This window comes from Lepeophtheirus salmonis, chromosome 2 (genome assembly GCF_016086655.4).
Source record: "Lepeophtheirus salmonis chromosome 2, UVic_Lsal_1.4, whole genome shotgun sequence".
Lineage (NCBI taxonomy): Eukaryota > Metazoa > Arthropoda > Copepoda > Siphonostomatoida > Caligidae > Lepeophtheirus > Lepeophtheirus salmonis.
The window spans coordinates 4,595,486-4,607,192 of record NC_052132.2 but is presented as its reverse complement, the minus strand read 5'-3'; the positions used below and the strand labels follow the sequence as shown (position 1 = coordinate 4,607,192).

General features: G+C 33.3%; 2 long non-coding RNA genes across 3 annotated transcripts; both read right to left on the bottom strand.

The window, feature by feature from the left end:
* Positions 1-1,362: 1,362 nt before the first annotated feature.
* LOC139907695 (uncharacterized) lies at positions 1,363-1,752 on the bottom strand. The gene is made up of 2 exons (XR_011784429.1): positions 1,461-1,752; positions 1,363-1,401 (listed from the first exon to the last, which is right to left on the bottom strand). It is a non-coding gene; the product is annotated as an uncharacterized lncRNA (long non-coding RNA).
* Positions 1,753-1,756: 4 nt separating this feature from the next.
* LOC121132573 (uncharacterized) lies at positions 1,757-3,892 on the bottom strand. 2 transcript variants are annotated; one of them, XR_011784428.1, is made up of 4 exons: positions 3,853-3,892; positions 2,630-3,696; positions 1,877-2,570; positions 1,757-1,825 (listed from the first exon to the last, which is right to left on the bottom strand). It is a non-coding gene; the product is annotated as an uncharacterized lncRNA (long non-coding RNA). The 2 variants fall into 2 exon arrangements; XR_005869361.1 differs by having other exon boundaries at positions 1,877-3,696.
* Positions 3,893-11,707: the final 7,815 nt, after the last annotated feature.

The window sequence follows — 11,707 nt, the reverse complement described above, 5'->3', positions numbered from 1 at the left end:
AATCTAAATGCTTATTTCGACATGTGTCAACAATATTTAATTCATCGTTTGTATAGTTTCATTCAACAACTCACTTTTTTTCGCTTGTAAAAATGTCTAATTTTGTGCCTACAAACCACGATGTGCGGACATAATTGATTTTCTGTTACCAATTGAAGAAGCTTGTGGAAGCCTACGGTGGACATGTTCTAAGCAGATCACAGTGCTTCAGATGGTTTAAAAAATTCCAAGGTGGTGATTTTGACTTGTGAAATGAAAAAGTTTGAAAACGCCGAATTGCAAGCATTGTTCTATGAAGATGATGGCCAAACGCAAGAACAGCTCGCAGAACAATTGGGTGTTGACCATTGGAAAATGTTTAAAAGCAATGGGAAATTTTTGAAAGATCGGTAGATGGGTCCCACATGAACTGAATGAAAGGCAGCAAGAAAACCGAAAAAACCCCTTGTGAAATGCGTCTTGCTTGGTACAAAAGGAAGTCGTTTTTGCATCGAATCGTAACTGGCGATGAAAAGTGGTTCTATTTCAAGAATCCGAAACGAAAAAGATTATATATTGAACGTGGCGCCAAGGCCAGATCGCTTCGGAAAGAAGGCAATGCTATGTGTGTTCTGGGACCAGTGTGGTATTATATGGTATGACCTTCTACAACCCGATCAAACCGTTAATGGTGATTGCTACCAACAACAATTGGCCGATTTGAACCATGATATACGCCAAAAATGGCCAAAATATGAAGCCAGGCAACAAAAGATAATTTTCCATGATGACAACGTACCACTGCATCGCTCTATAGCCACCCACCAGCTTGTTGAATCGTATAACTCGGACCCTCTTGCTCATGCGGCTTACTCACCAGACCTGGTTACATTCCAATTATTACTTGTTTGCATCAATGGGCCAGGCAATCAATGATTTACGCTTCAATTCTCACACTGAACCCAAAAAATGGATCAATGGCTTGTTAGCAGCCAAAGACGAACACTTTTTTGGAAAGGCATCTATAAATTTCCTGAAAGATAAGGAAAATGTGTGGTTAGTGATGGCGCATACTTTGAAAATTAAATTGTAACTATTTTTTTACAATAAACGTTCAAAACTTTAAAAAAATCTCATTTCATAGGCGCATACCTGGTAGATATGCTAAATTTTATAAGACAGGAAACTTTGCCAGGGACTGTGCGAACCGATTTGTAAAATGTCATGAATATAACGACATGATTTAAAATGTAAGTTCAAAGGCAGGAACTGGCATTAATTCTGGGAAAATAATTTAAAGTTTTTTGAGGAACGCGGTGGAAGAAGTGAAGGAAACAGAGAGTCGGTGTGCTCATTTTGTCGAAACAACTGAGTGAGTAAAAGTCCTATTAAACGACGAATATATTTCAAGATAATTACATGCTAAAAGAGATTTACAATTTATCATTACATGCCATTAATTAAATAATCAATCCACTTACTAGTAATAAACAATATAATTTGCAAACAAAGCCTCCACAAGGAGTCTCTTTTAAAGACAGAATTCAAATTCCATCAGTATCCTTTTCTAAATCAAATAACCTATAAGATTACCAGCTAATGTTATTTAAATATTCATCCCTATCCTTGATATTCTGAGATAATTGACTTTTTATATCACATGCTTTCATCTTGGCTTAGATATATTCCAGTGTCATGCTAATAAAACTTGTTTTCTTCAGATTTCTCGATGACCTTCTAGGTATTCCATGTGGTATGATCGTTGTCTCGTATGATTGTATAATTGTTTGTTCGATCATCCCCAGAATCCCTTAACGGATAGACCAGTTTCTTCAGAAACGAATATCTATTAGTAAAGCATTGAGAATCATCTACCATTATTGTATATTGATCATACCTTCCAACATCCACTACTTCACCCTAACTATCCCATCTATTTGGTCGAGTTCCATACTGGTCCTGGATGATCACACGTTCATCTATTCTCAAGTGTTCCATTCTCTAAGATCCTACCACTAAGCTTTCATACATCCTTATTGCACTCGCTCTTACCACTTTTTCCTTTACGTCCTACGCTTCTGGCCATTTGGGGTCAACTGTATAATTTTTTTTTTGCTCTTTTATATCTAATCGAGGTAAGATATTATTGTGTATGTGTAACATTCTTATTTTTGTTTGTGTCTTGTGTATTTGTCACAGTTAATATAGCCTTAACAAATTCATCAATGTTCAACGTTCCATTCTGACCAATGTTGCCTTGCAGCATTCTCTAGATTTTGTTAATTGCCACACAGCTCTTCCATCAGACTGCTGAAAATAAGCATAGGATAGGCATTAGGTGAACCCCCATTTTTTTAAAACTTCTGCCGTTTCATAGGATACAAATTCCGTCCCATTGTTGCTTAAGATTTCTTCAGGAAGTTCCAAATTGGCGAAGAATCTCCTTAAGTTTCCCAACAATCCCTTTACTCCTTGATAGTCAGATGAAAAGGATACATCCGTCCATTCCAACACTCTTTCTGCAACCACGAAGTACAAGTAACCTCATAAAATTTGGCAACAATCGCTTCAAATGGTGTTCCTAGGACATTCTACAATATAGGTGGACATCATCTAGGTTGTGAAGGAGCAATATAATTATATGACTTACATAAGTCGTATATATAAGTCGAACGTATCATGTTGTAATTCCTCACAAAACATGCATGATGGCGCATGAGATATCATTGCTGAGGTGTCCTGATGACCTGTGTACTATATCTGGGACAATTCCTTGCGTACTATCACTTTGTCCTAGTATATAATCACACCACATATTTGATACAAAGACTTTTAAATAGATTTGTATTCCTCCATCTCCTTGGGCTAGTCTCTTTTAGAACTCCATCCTTCATCATGTGCAACAGTGTTGGAGAAACGATATTCTGTCTCTTTACATCTGCAATTTTTTTCCAGGTGATTCTTCCCAGCTCAGGTTTATACCTATCAACACCTTCAAAATATCATCTTCTTCCACAGTAATATCTCATTTTTTTTGAATTTCTTGACATTGTTTCAGCAACTAAATTTTTAATAGTAACCATATGGAAAATATCGAGTGTCCACATTGGCATTCGCTGTTTAAGTCTAAACACACGGATATTTGGAATTGCACCTAGGTTATGATGTCCTAATAGCTTAACGAGCCGGCTATGGTACATTACAACAACCAATTTGGCATATCCTTGAATAAAATACATTGTTTGTTCGAAAGCCATGCTGCTCCAATATTTCTCCATCTACCGATGCATATCGTTTTTTAGTCTCAGATAGGAATCTCGGTCCACATGTGTGATCTTCCATCTATCAGAGCCACATTCTGGTATTGAGAAACTACACTTACAATGTATCCCAGTCCTCTATTGGACGAGTCTGTTCATAGACACGTAGCTTTCCTCGGTTTAAAAATCCGAACTCCATGTTATATTTTCTTGATTATCAGCTCCTATGCACTCAATAAAACATAATTAAGAATATAAATCCATGAAAAATACTCTTTTTGGACTTAGTAATAGTTCGAATGGTTCTAATATATTTTTCACACGTCCATAATGGGTCACTTGGTTAACTAATCCGAACCATGAATGAATGTCTGTAATCAAATTGGAGTTGAGAATGAACGAATCGATTCAATAAATTTGGGTGAAGTTTGTACTCGGTTATCAGATACCCTGAATCCTGCAAAATCAACAATCTTATTACAAAATTGTCGAAATTCCATCTTGACCAATTTATTTCGGCCCTAGTCGAACAACTTTTACAAGTTTGTGAATGATTATCCCATTAAAATGTACCTATATTCCAGTAAAATTTATAATTATTTTTGTTATTTACCTCCAAAATTTGAGATTCAACAATAACTAACACAAATCAAGTGCAGACCGAAAATAACATTTTTAGATTTGAGAAGTAATTCTCTTTTCTTTGCCTTCTACAATACTAAAAAATTAAAATATTTTCCCAACAAATGAACTCTTCTTTTAAAGTCAGCCATGATCTCATCAGGACGTCGATTATATCCATTTAACTCGACAAAAAATCCTGAAATTCTCTTTGGTATCGGAATTTGCGTATAGGTGTGAGTAGAGTGATTTTCTAAAAATGGACAAAAAAGAATATCGTGTTTAATAAACTTTACTTTATTAAATGCAAAACGCCTCAGAACACTAAAAATAAGCTTCCTAAATAGTAATGGGACTCTCCATCTTCTATTAGAACAGTATATTTTTGAGTAATTAATTTTCAGTTTGTATAAGTCTATTCTCTTTCCAAGTTTTTTCGTCCTCCAATCATTATGGGAGGTGTAGTGCACCATTAACCAATAGCAAGAATGGAAGTATTTTCCGCATTGATTTTCATTCCTCAAAATTTAAAAAAATTATCAACTCTCTCTGGCAACGATTGACATTAACAAAGACATTCTTACCTTTCATAATATGGATAAAAAAACGTTTCTTAATGCTGGAAAATTCTACTACTCTCTTCAGAGATCTGCAAAGTGGCATCTTCCTCTTACTCCTTCGTATCTAAAATTTAATTTTGAAGTTTTGAAATCCACTGTTGCATATCTTATCACTGAGGAATATAAAATGAGCTAAGATCTTCCTCAAATATGGGAGATGAGGAGTATGCCTTCTTTGAAAGATATCAATGATGGTCGTAATTTCACTTCCCAATCTCGGATATTAAGAAGTTTAATTAGTTAGTCACTATATTGTAAAGACTATGGACGAATATATCATAATATCAAATTCACTTTTGTTTGCTTCCCAGTTTTGAAATTTAGAAAAGATTTTATATTACTTAATTCGAATATATATTGTAGATTTTGAGCCAAGATATTGATAAGCGTTTGTGTTATTTTGTATTCCATTGAACAGGAATCAATGTGTCCTAGTAAAAGTGTTTATTGTTCAACAACTCAGAAAAGAAAGGGTGATGTCTTTTCACTTATAATTAGAAAACTAAAAAATGAAATTACAGGTCTGTAACTCAATCAAACTCTGAGTTCTAAGCTTATTTTTATGATAAACTTGATCAAAAATCCCGTTTGAATACCTTTATTTTTGGGATTGTAGTTTATAAATCATTTAACTGATGGATGCAAATAATACATACATCATTTGATAGCTATTGGGCTATACAACTAAATATTTGTTTTTTAATGTTCCTTTAATTGGTTAGATGGAGTTTCACTGATTAAGTATAAGTAAACATTGTAGCTGTTCAATTATTCCATCTGACCTAGGAATCTTCATTGAATTCCATATACATTGTCTTTTCTAGGTACAACCGAGGTGTCAACCAACGCACAACAGCCCAATCTCGAGAAATAGCGCCTATGGATGAATTTTTAAATCTGTTGCTATCATTATTCTGGAGCTCATTCTTTAAATTGTTTCAATAAATTGTTATTATTGATAAAAAGAAAATCAAAATATTTCTATGAAAATGAACTTGATATAGTTACGTATTTATGTTCTAATTTATTCAAAAATATTCATATGGAGTGTGATGAAAGCTTTGAAAAATAGGTTGAGCTATAAGATTAACAATTATACAATTACTCAATAAAGTTTCAGCCATTTTGGACGCGCAGTTGTGTAACAGTCGTTTGAGTGAGTTGATGTGAGTGTTGGCGCAGTTTAGGTGCAATAACCCCGTGTTTTGGTACTGATTAATTATTGTAGATGAAATTTAAATTCACCATCATGCGCTCAGAAAACAAAAAAACTCTAAACAGTGGACTGCAAATATTTTTGTCAAATGATGAAGTGACGAGTACTATTTAGACTGGTTACAGAGATGGGATAATCTGGGGGGAAGTTTGTAAAGTTACAAAGAGACTAAGTTGAAAAATAAAAATTCAGAAAAATTATCTTTGATCTTTATTAGGTCGGAAACTTTTCTTACCACCCTTGTGGTGGATCAACATAAAAACAATCTTGAACAAAAATCAAAAAGAAGAAAATCCCAATTTACGTTTATACTTAATTATACAAGTACAGCTGAATATTTCGTAAACATATTTGTGACAACTTATATTGGTTATATTCAAATTTGTGGGAAAAGTTCAGATACCCAAGAATTTTAGTTATAGTTTACAACTTATAGTAAAATTATGAGACTTAATTTGCCCTCAATCAGTCAAATAAAATCCGATAATTTCTCCTTCTTTTATTGTGAGTATCAATTTTGGCTATTTAACCTGCAATTAATGAGGCTTCCAAAAGGATTAATAAAAATAGTGGATTGATAAAAATTGACGATAATTACTTAAAAAATACAAATGTAATCCACACTCAATTTTGATAAAAATAAAAATAGCTCGATTTTGTGTTGATGGGCGTTGTGTTAAGACCCATGTAACTCTCTGTTATGAGAATTTAATTCTTATTTGGTGTTTATTACTCCAATACAGATTGGATCTTCTCATCTTATATACTGTCAAGATCCATACTTTTACGTAAGCATTTCAATATTCTAGTGTGTGTCATCATTGATGAGAATTAAGTGGAAATCATTATCAGATTCTAATAATTGCCTAACTTCTCTCTCTTTATCTCTTCCCTTTACCCTGACTTCGTAGGTAAATCCTGTTTATCCCTCTTCACTGAAATCAATACTCTGCTCGTTTTTTCTTTGTATTATCTCTTCCTTGTGTGCCATGGGCAAAGTAGTGTTGATAAAAACAATGATAATAATAATCTTTTTTATCTCCAAATAAACGTAATTCCTTTATGTATAACATAAAACATATAACATCGGATGCTATCATGGAGAGCACTTCTCTAGTGATCAGGGATATCTCTCAACTACGAGCTAAAATTGAAACACTCACTCATAAATTTTCTGCGTTAGAATCGTCTATCTCATCTTTAACTGAGAGAAAAAATAAAATTGAAAATGAAATGATTAAACACTCTGCTGATCTCAATTATCTAAAGTTTTGGTCTATGGACGAAATGAACGAGAGAGAGAATAATAGACGAAAAGTCATCATATGTGGTCTTTCTAAAGATTCCGAGATTAAAAAACACATGTTTGACAAATTTCCAATTCAGACAAATGATATTCAATTTGCTTTCAGAATCAAAAATAATTACTCTAATGTCACTAATCCACCAGTCATTGCCGGTTTTTATGATGAAAGTATTAAAAATATTTTGTTGAAGCATAAGTCGGATGAGATACGTGTGTTCCCCCTCCTCACAAAAGCTCAAAGAGAATTGAACAACACCATCAAAGAAGATTTCCTTTAAAAAAAGCAAAGATTCCCCTGGCCTTCTTCAATTAAAGAGAAGGTTAGGAATTTTCCACATTGTCCCCCCAAAAAAATTAACCATGTTTTATATAAACATACGAAGTATTTTGAATAAGTTAGAACTGTTAAGATGTAATATTGACGACTTCAATCCAGCTATTGTATGTATAACAGAAACATGGCTTGATGATTATAGCAACGACGTAATTGTTTGACTAATTACAACCCTATCTCCCGCGCAGATCGTTTAATGTCGTCCAAGAAAAGAGGAGGTGGTGTGGCGGTTTTTTGCTCTGAAGATCTCAGCTGTTCTTCAGTTAGTGAGATCTCTGAAGTAAACATTATAAATATGCTAAGTACAATTTAATAATCATAAGATCCTATCTATATATCGCTCTCCTAGTACCTAGCATAATGAAGACTAATTAATTTCTACTTATCTAACATTAACTTGTTTTGACACAATCATCTGAGGGGACTTCAATCTTCCTAATATTGATTGGGCATCTTGGATACACTCCTCTTCTATTAGTCGACTGTATATATAAATTTTTCAAGATCTTTTCCTGGAAGAAAAAGTCAATAAAGCTACTCACTTTCGGGGCAATATCTGGATCCGGTTCTCTCCTCCTCCAATTCGACTGTTAAAACTAAAGTTTTGAATGACATTAATCTATCCGATCATTTTCCAATCTTAATTCCGACCACTAAAACTATCGTTTATAAATAAAATAGCAACTCCAGAGGATACTTCGATTTTACCGAGGGTTACTATCTCTCAATGAATAAAATAATTTGCACAATTGACTGGGTCCGACATTTTACCTCTTCCCATCACCCAAACAATGCTGAGACGAATAAGAAATACGTGCACTGTGCTTGTTAGTAGCTATATCCCGTGGCGGGTGCATAAGATTAATCACAATAAAAAGGAACTGGACCTGACAGAATTAACTCCTTCTTCTTGAAAAGAGCTGTTAACAGTGTTGCCTTCCCTCTTTCTATGTTCTTTAATATTTCTTTTCAAAGTGATATGTACCAAATGACTGGAAAATAACCTATGTATTTCCCATCTTTAAGAAGGGAGATCCTCTTGATCCTTCTAATTACAGCCCCATATCCCTTACAAGCCGTGACGGTAAAATAGAGTGGATCGTTAACCGGAAGCTACATCATTCCTTGAGAGTAATAAACTTATTTCCTGTCGGCAACACGGATTCCGTTCTAATATGTCGTGAGTCACGAATCTAATTTATTTCTTGGATTTTATTGTCAGTCGTTGTATCTGTAACCTAGACTGTGTTGTAATATATTAATTTCAGCAAGGCCTTCGACAAAGTCCGTCATGGGGAACTTCTCTTTAAATTTTCTAACATCGGTATATATGGTAGGTTGTTACAGTGGCTTAGTTCCGGGTTGACGAATAGGATGCAGAGAGAGTGATCCATTCCACTGTTTCTGAAACTAGTGATGTTACTTCATCTGTTCCACAAGGTAGTATACTTGGACCAACGCTCTTTGACAATTACATTAACGGCATAATAGATAATTTTTCAGAAGATACATTCTTATACGCGGATGATACGGAAATCATATGTTCTGATTAAACTCTGTCGACGATGTCTATACCAAATTTATTAACTGGAGACTAATTTGGACTTGGAATTAACTTGTAACTTGGAGAATGCCTATAAATATTAATAAATGTGTCCTGCTTCCTTTCTTCAACAAAGAGTTCACCCACCCAAGTCTTAAGGTGGTAGATTATGGTGTCAGGAGAGCTCGCATACGGAAAATTTGTATAAGGAAAGTTTGTACTGGGATAACTCGCACAAGGATAATTCGTATAGGATACAACTCGCCGGGGGGAAGATTCGCATTTTTACTCAATATAAATTATAATCTCACTTATCTAATGACCAAAGATGTTCAAAATGCTATCTACGGGTATACTAAATAAAAAGAAACCGAAAATTAACCTGGTAACCATTACAATTTGAAGAATATTTTGTAGAAGAGCAACTCAGATGTCATGACGTTTTATTAGATTAGCTGTGAGGAGCCCTGAGAAGGTTGGAAAGAAAGTAAACAAATATCCTATTCCGTATATATTAACAACGTTGGCAGAAATTACGTCGAAGTCGATCCAAAACGCTAATCTTGGTCAGGGACATATAAAAGGGGACTTACAACATAATTTGACTTTACTCAATGTCTCTACGATAGTTTGTGTTAGCTGTCTATATTTACTCTTATTCAGTCATCCATTTCATTTATCCTCCTCATCTACTCCTTGTTTGGGACATTAAGAATCCTTATTTCTGTTATTAAAGTGAAGGATATTCGTTTCCTGGATTAGCATCTCATCTAACAACTCTATCAATGCTCCTTTATTAAAAAGAAATTGAGTCCCGAGTCCCTCTTCCCCGAGTCTTTCTCAACAATCTACAATTTTGATTCTACAATTTTACAATATTTTCATTCAATTAAAGACATTCAAACCCATTGGGGATCTTCCACATCGTAGAGGAGCATATGATGCTAAGTCTCAGTTTCTCAAGAGGATCAATTTTCCATAGTAGACTGCAGCTAGGAACGAAGAATACTGTCTGATTTCACTCTTATCCATTTGGAAAATGAAATAAAAGTCTTATTCTTATTGGAAAATAAAGTTCAGATTATGAATTTAATTGAACAATTGGGCCATGTGATAATGATTTTTCTCTTGCCATATGTATGATGCTATTAGCTTCATTGATTATATTTCTAAATTAAATCTATTTCGACCAATAAAGTCGATGCGTCTAAAGGACCTACTCCATCAAAAATTATTCTTAGTTTTTGATGTTCTGAAGGAAGCGACTATAACCAGCACTTGAGATATGTGTTTCTAAAGGAGGATATCCCCGTATTTGAATTTAAAACTCCAGACAATTTCCTCAAGTATTATAAGCTTGCCATACCAAAACAGCTATAATGTACAATTATTTTATATAGATAAGGACTACATTTTTCCCAAAGCATACACGGTACTAAAAACTAATTGTTATAAACTTTTCAAGCTTTAATTCAAGTAGCTAGAGAATATGTTTGTTCAAATTTATAGTATTTGTGTCTAAACTCTTTGCTACATGATTGTAAATTTTTACTCCGTTTCCTAATCTTTCCTAAAAGTACAATAATATAGCCTTGGTTCAACTATGGAGGTAAGTATTATTTATTTTTAGGTTGCTTTTGACAAAAAATATAGTCTTCCAATGGATTGCCCGAGTAACATAATCTACACTTTTGAGAAGGAAATGTAGCAGGCATTGTTTTCAATTAATTACGAATATTCCAATACAATAATAATTAAATACACCATATTAATTCCTTTCAGAGCCAATCCTCGTGTCCTAATATTAGCTAGGTGATAGTAATATTCTCCCACCTCAACAGTAGCCAGCATTATCAGTAGTAAGTCTTCCTTTTTATATGTAGAGTATTAGTTTAACAAATTCTTTTTATCTTAGCCATAATCCTAACTTCAAGGTTGTATAGCGAAGAATGGTTACAATATTAATCTTACTCCGTTTTTATCCTGATTTCAATACTTACCATATGTTCAAATTTCAAGAAAATGATTAAGTTCTGGATCATTTGTGTTAAACAATGACATTACTCTCAATAAAGGCATGCGAAGAGTTAACGTTATTGAACTTTGATATTACAATATTAAATTGTCATGTCATCTAAATATTGAAATCATATTAGCCCCTTGATTACAAAATTATTATTGCCAAGAATCTTATTCAATATTATGTAGGACGTCAAAGAAAAAATTCATTTTCATCATCAAGATACAAAAGACAATTCAAATTGTTTAAATATATAATTGTTATAGATATAACCCAAGTTTTCTAAAAAATGTAATAAAAATGATGCACAATTTAAAAATGTTTTAATATTGTAGCTTATATTCTTCTTTCATCTAAGATAAAATAAATGGAAAATATTTGCATTTGTATTAAATAAAATGGCCATATATAATAGGCAGTTAAAATGTTTTAAGTATTTATTATAAGACACATTGTACCTACAATTCCAATTTACTTACTTTTCTTATTAATAAATATCACTTTTTTTAAATTAAATATTACCCCATATTGTCCCATTTTATTTCATTTTTTAATATTAAAATATATTGTACAATTGATTATTAAAAATATTACTTTTTTTATTAATTAATGAGAAAAAGTTTATATTTATAACAAGGCTTCCGTATTTTTGTCAATCCGTTATGAAATAATAATTTGAGCGGCAAGAAATAAGAGTGTTGGTATTTTCAAAATGGCGAGGACAAAGCGTTGCTATTTGGCTCAGACCATGAGTGAGACAAGTGACGTGCAACATCATTGGGAAATGTTGCTTAAGGGGTTCAGTGGC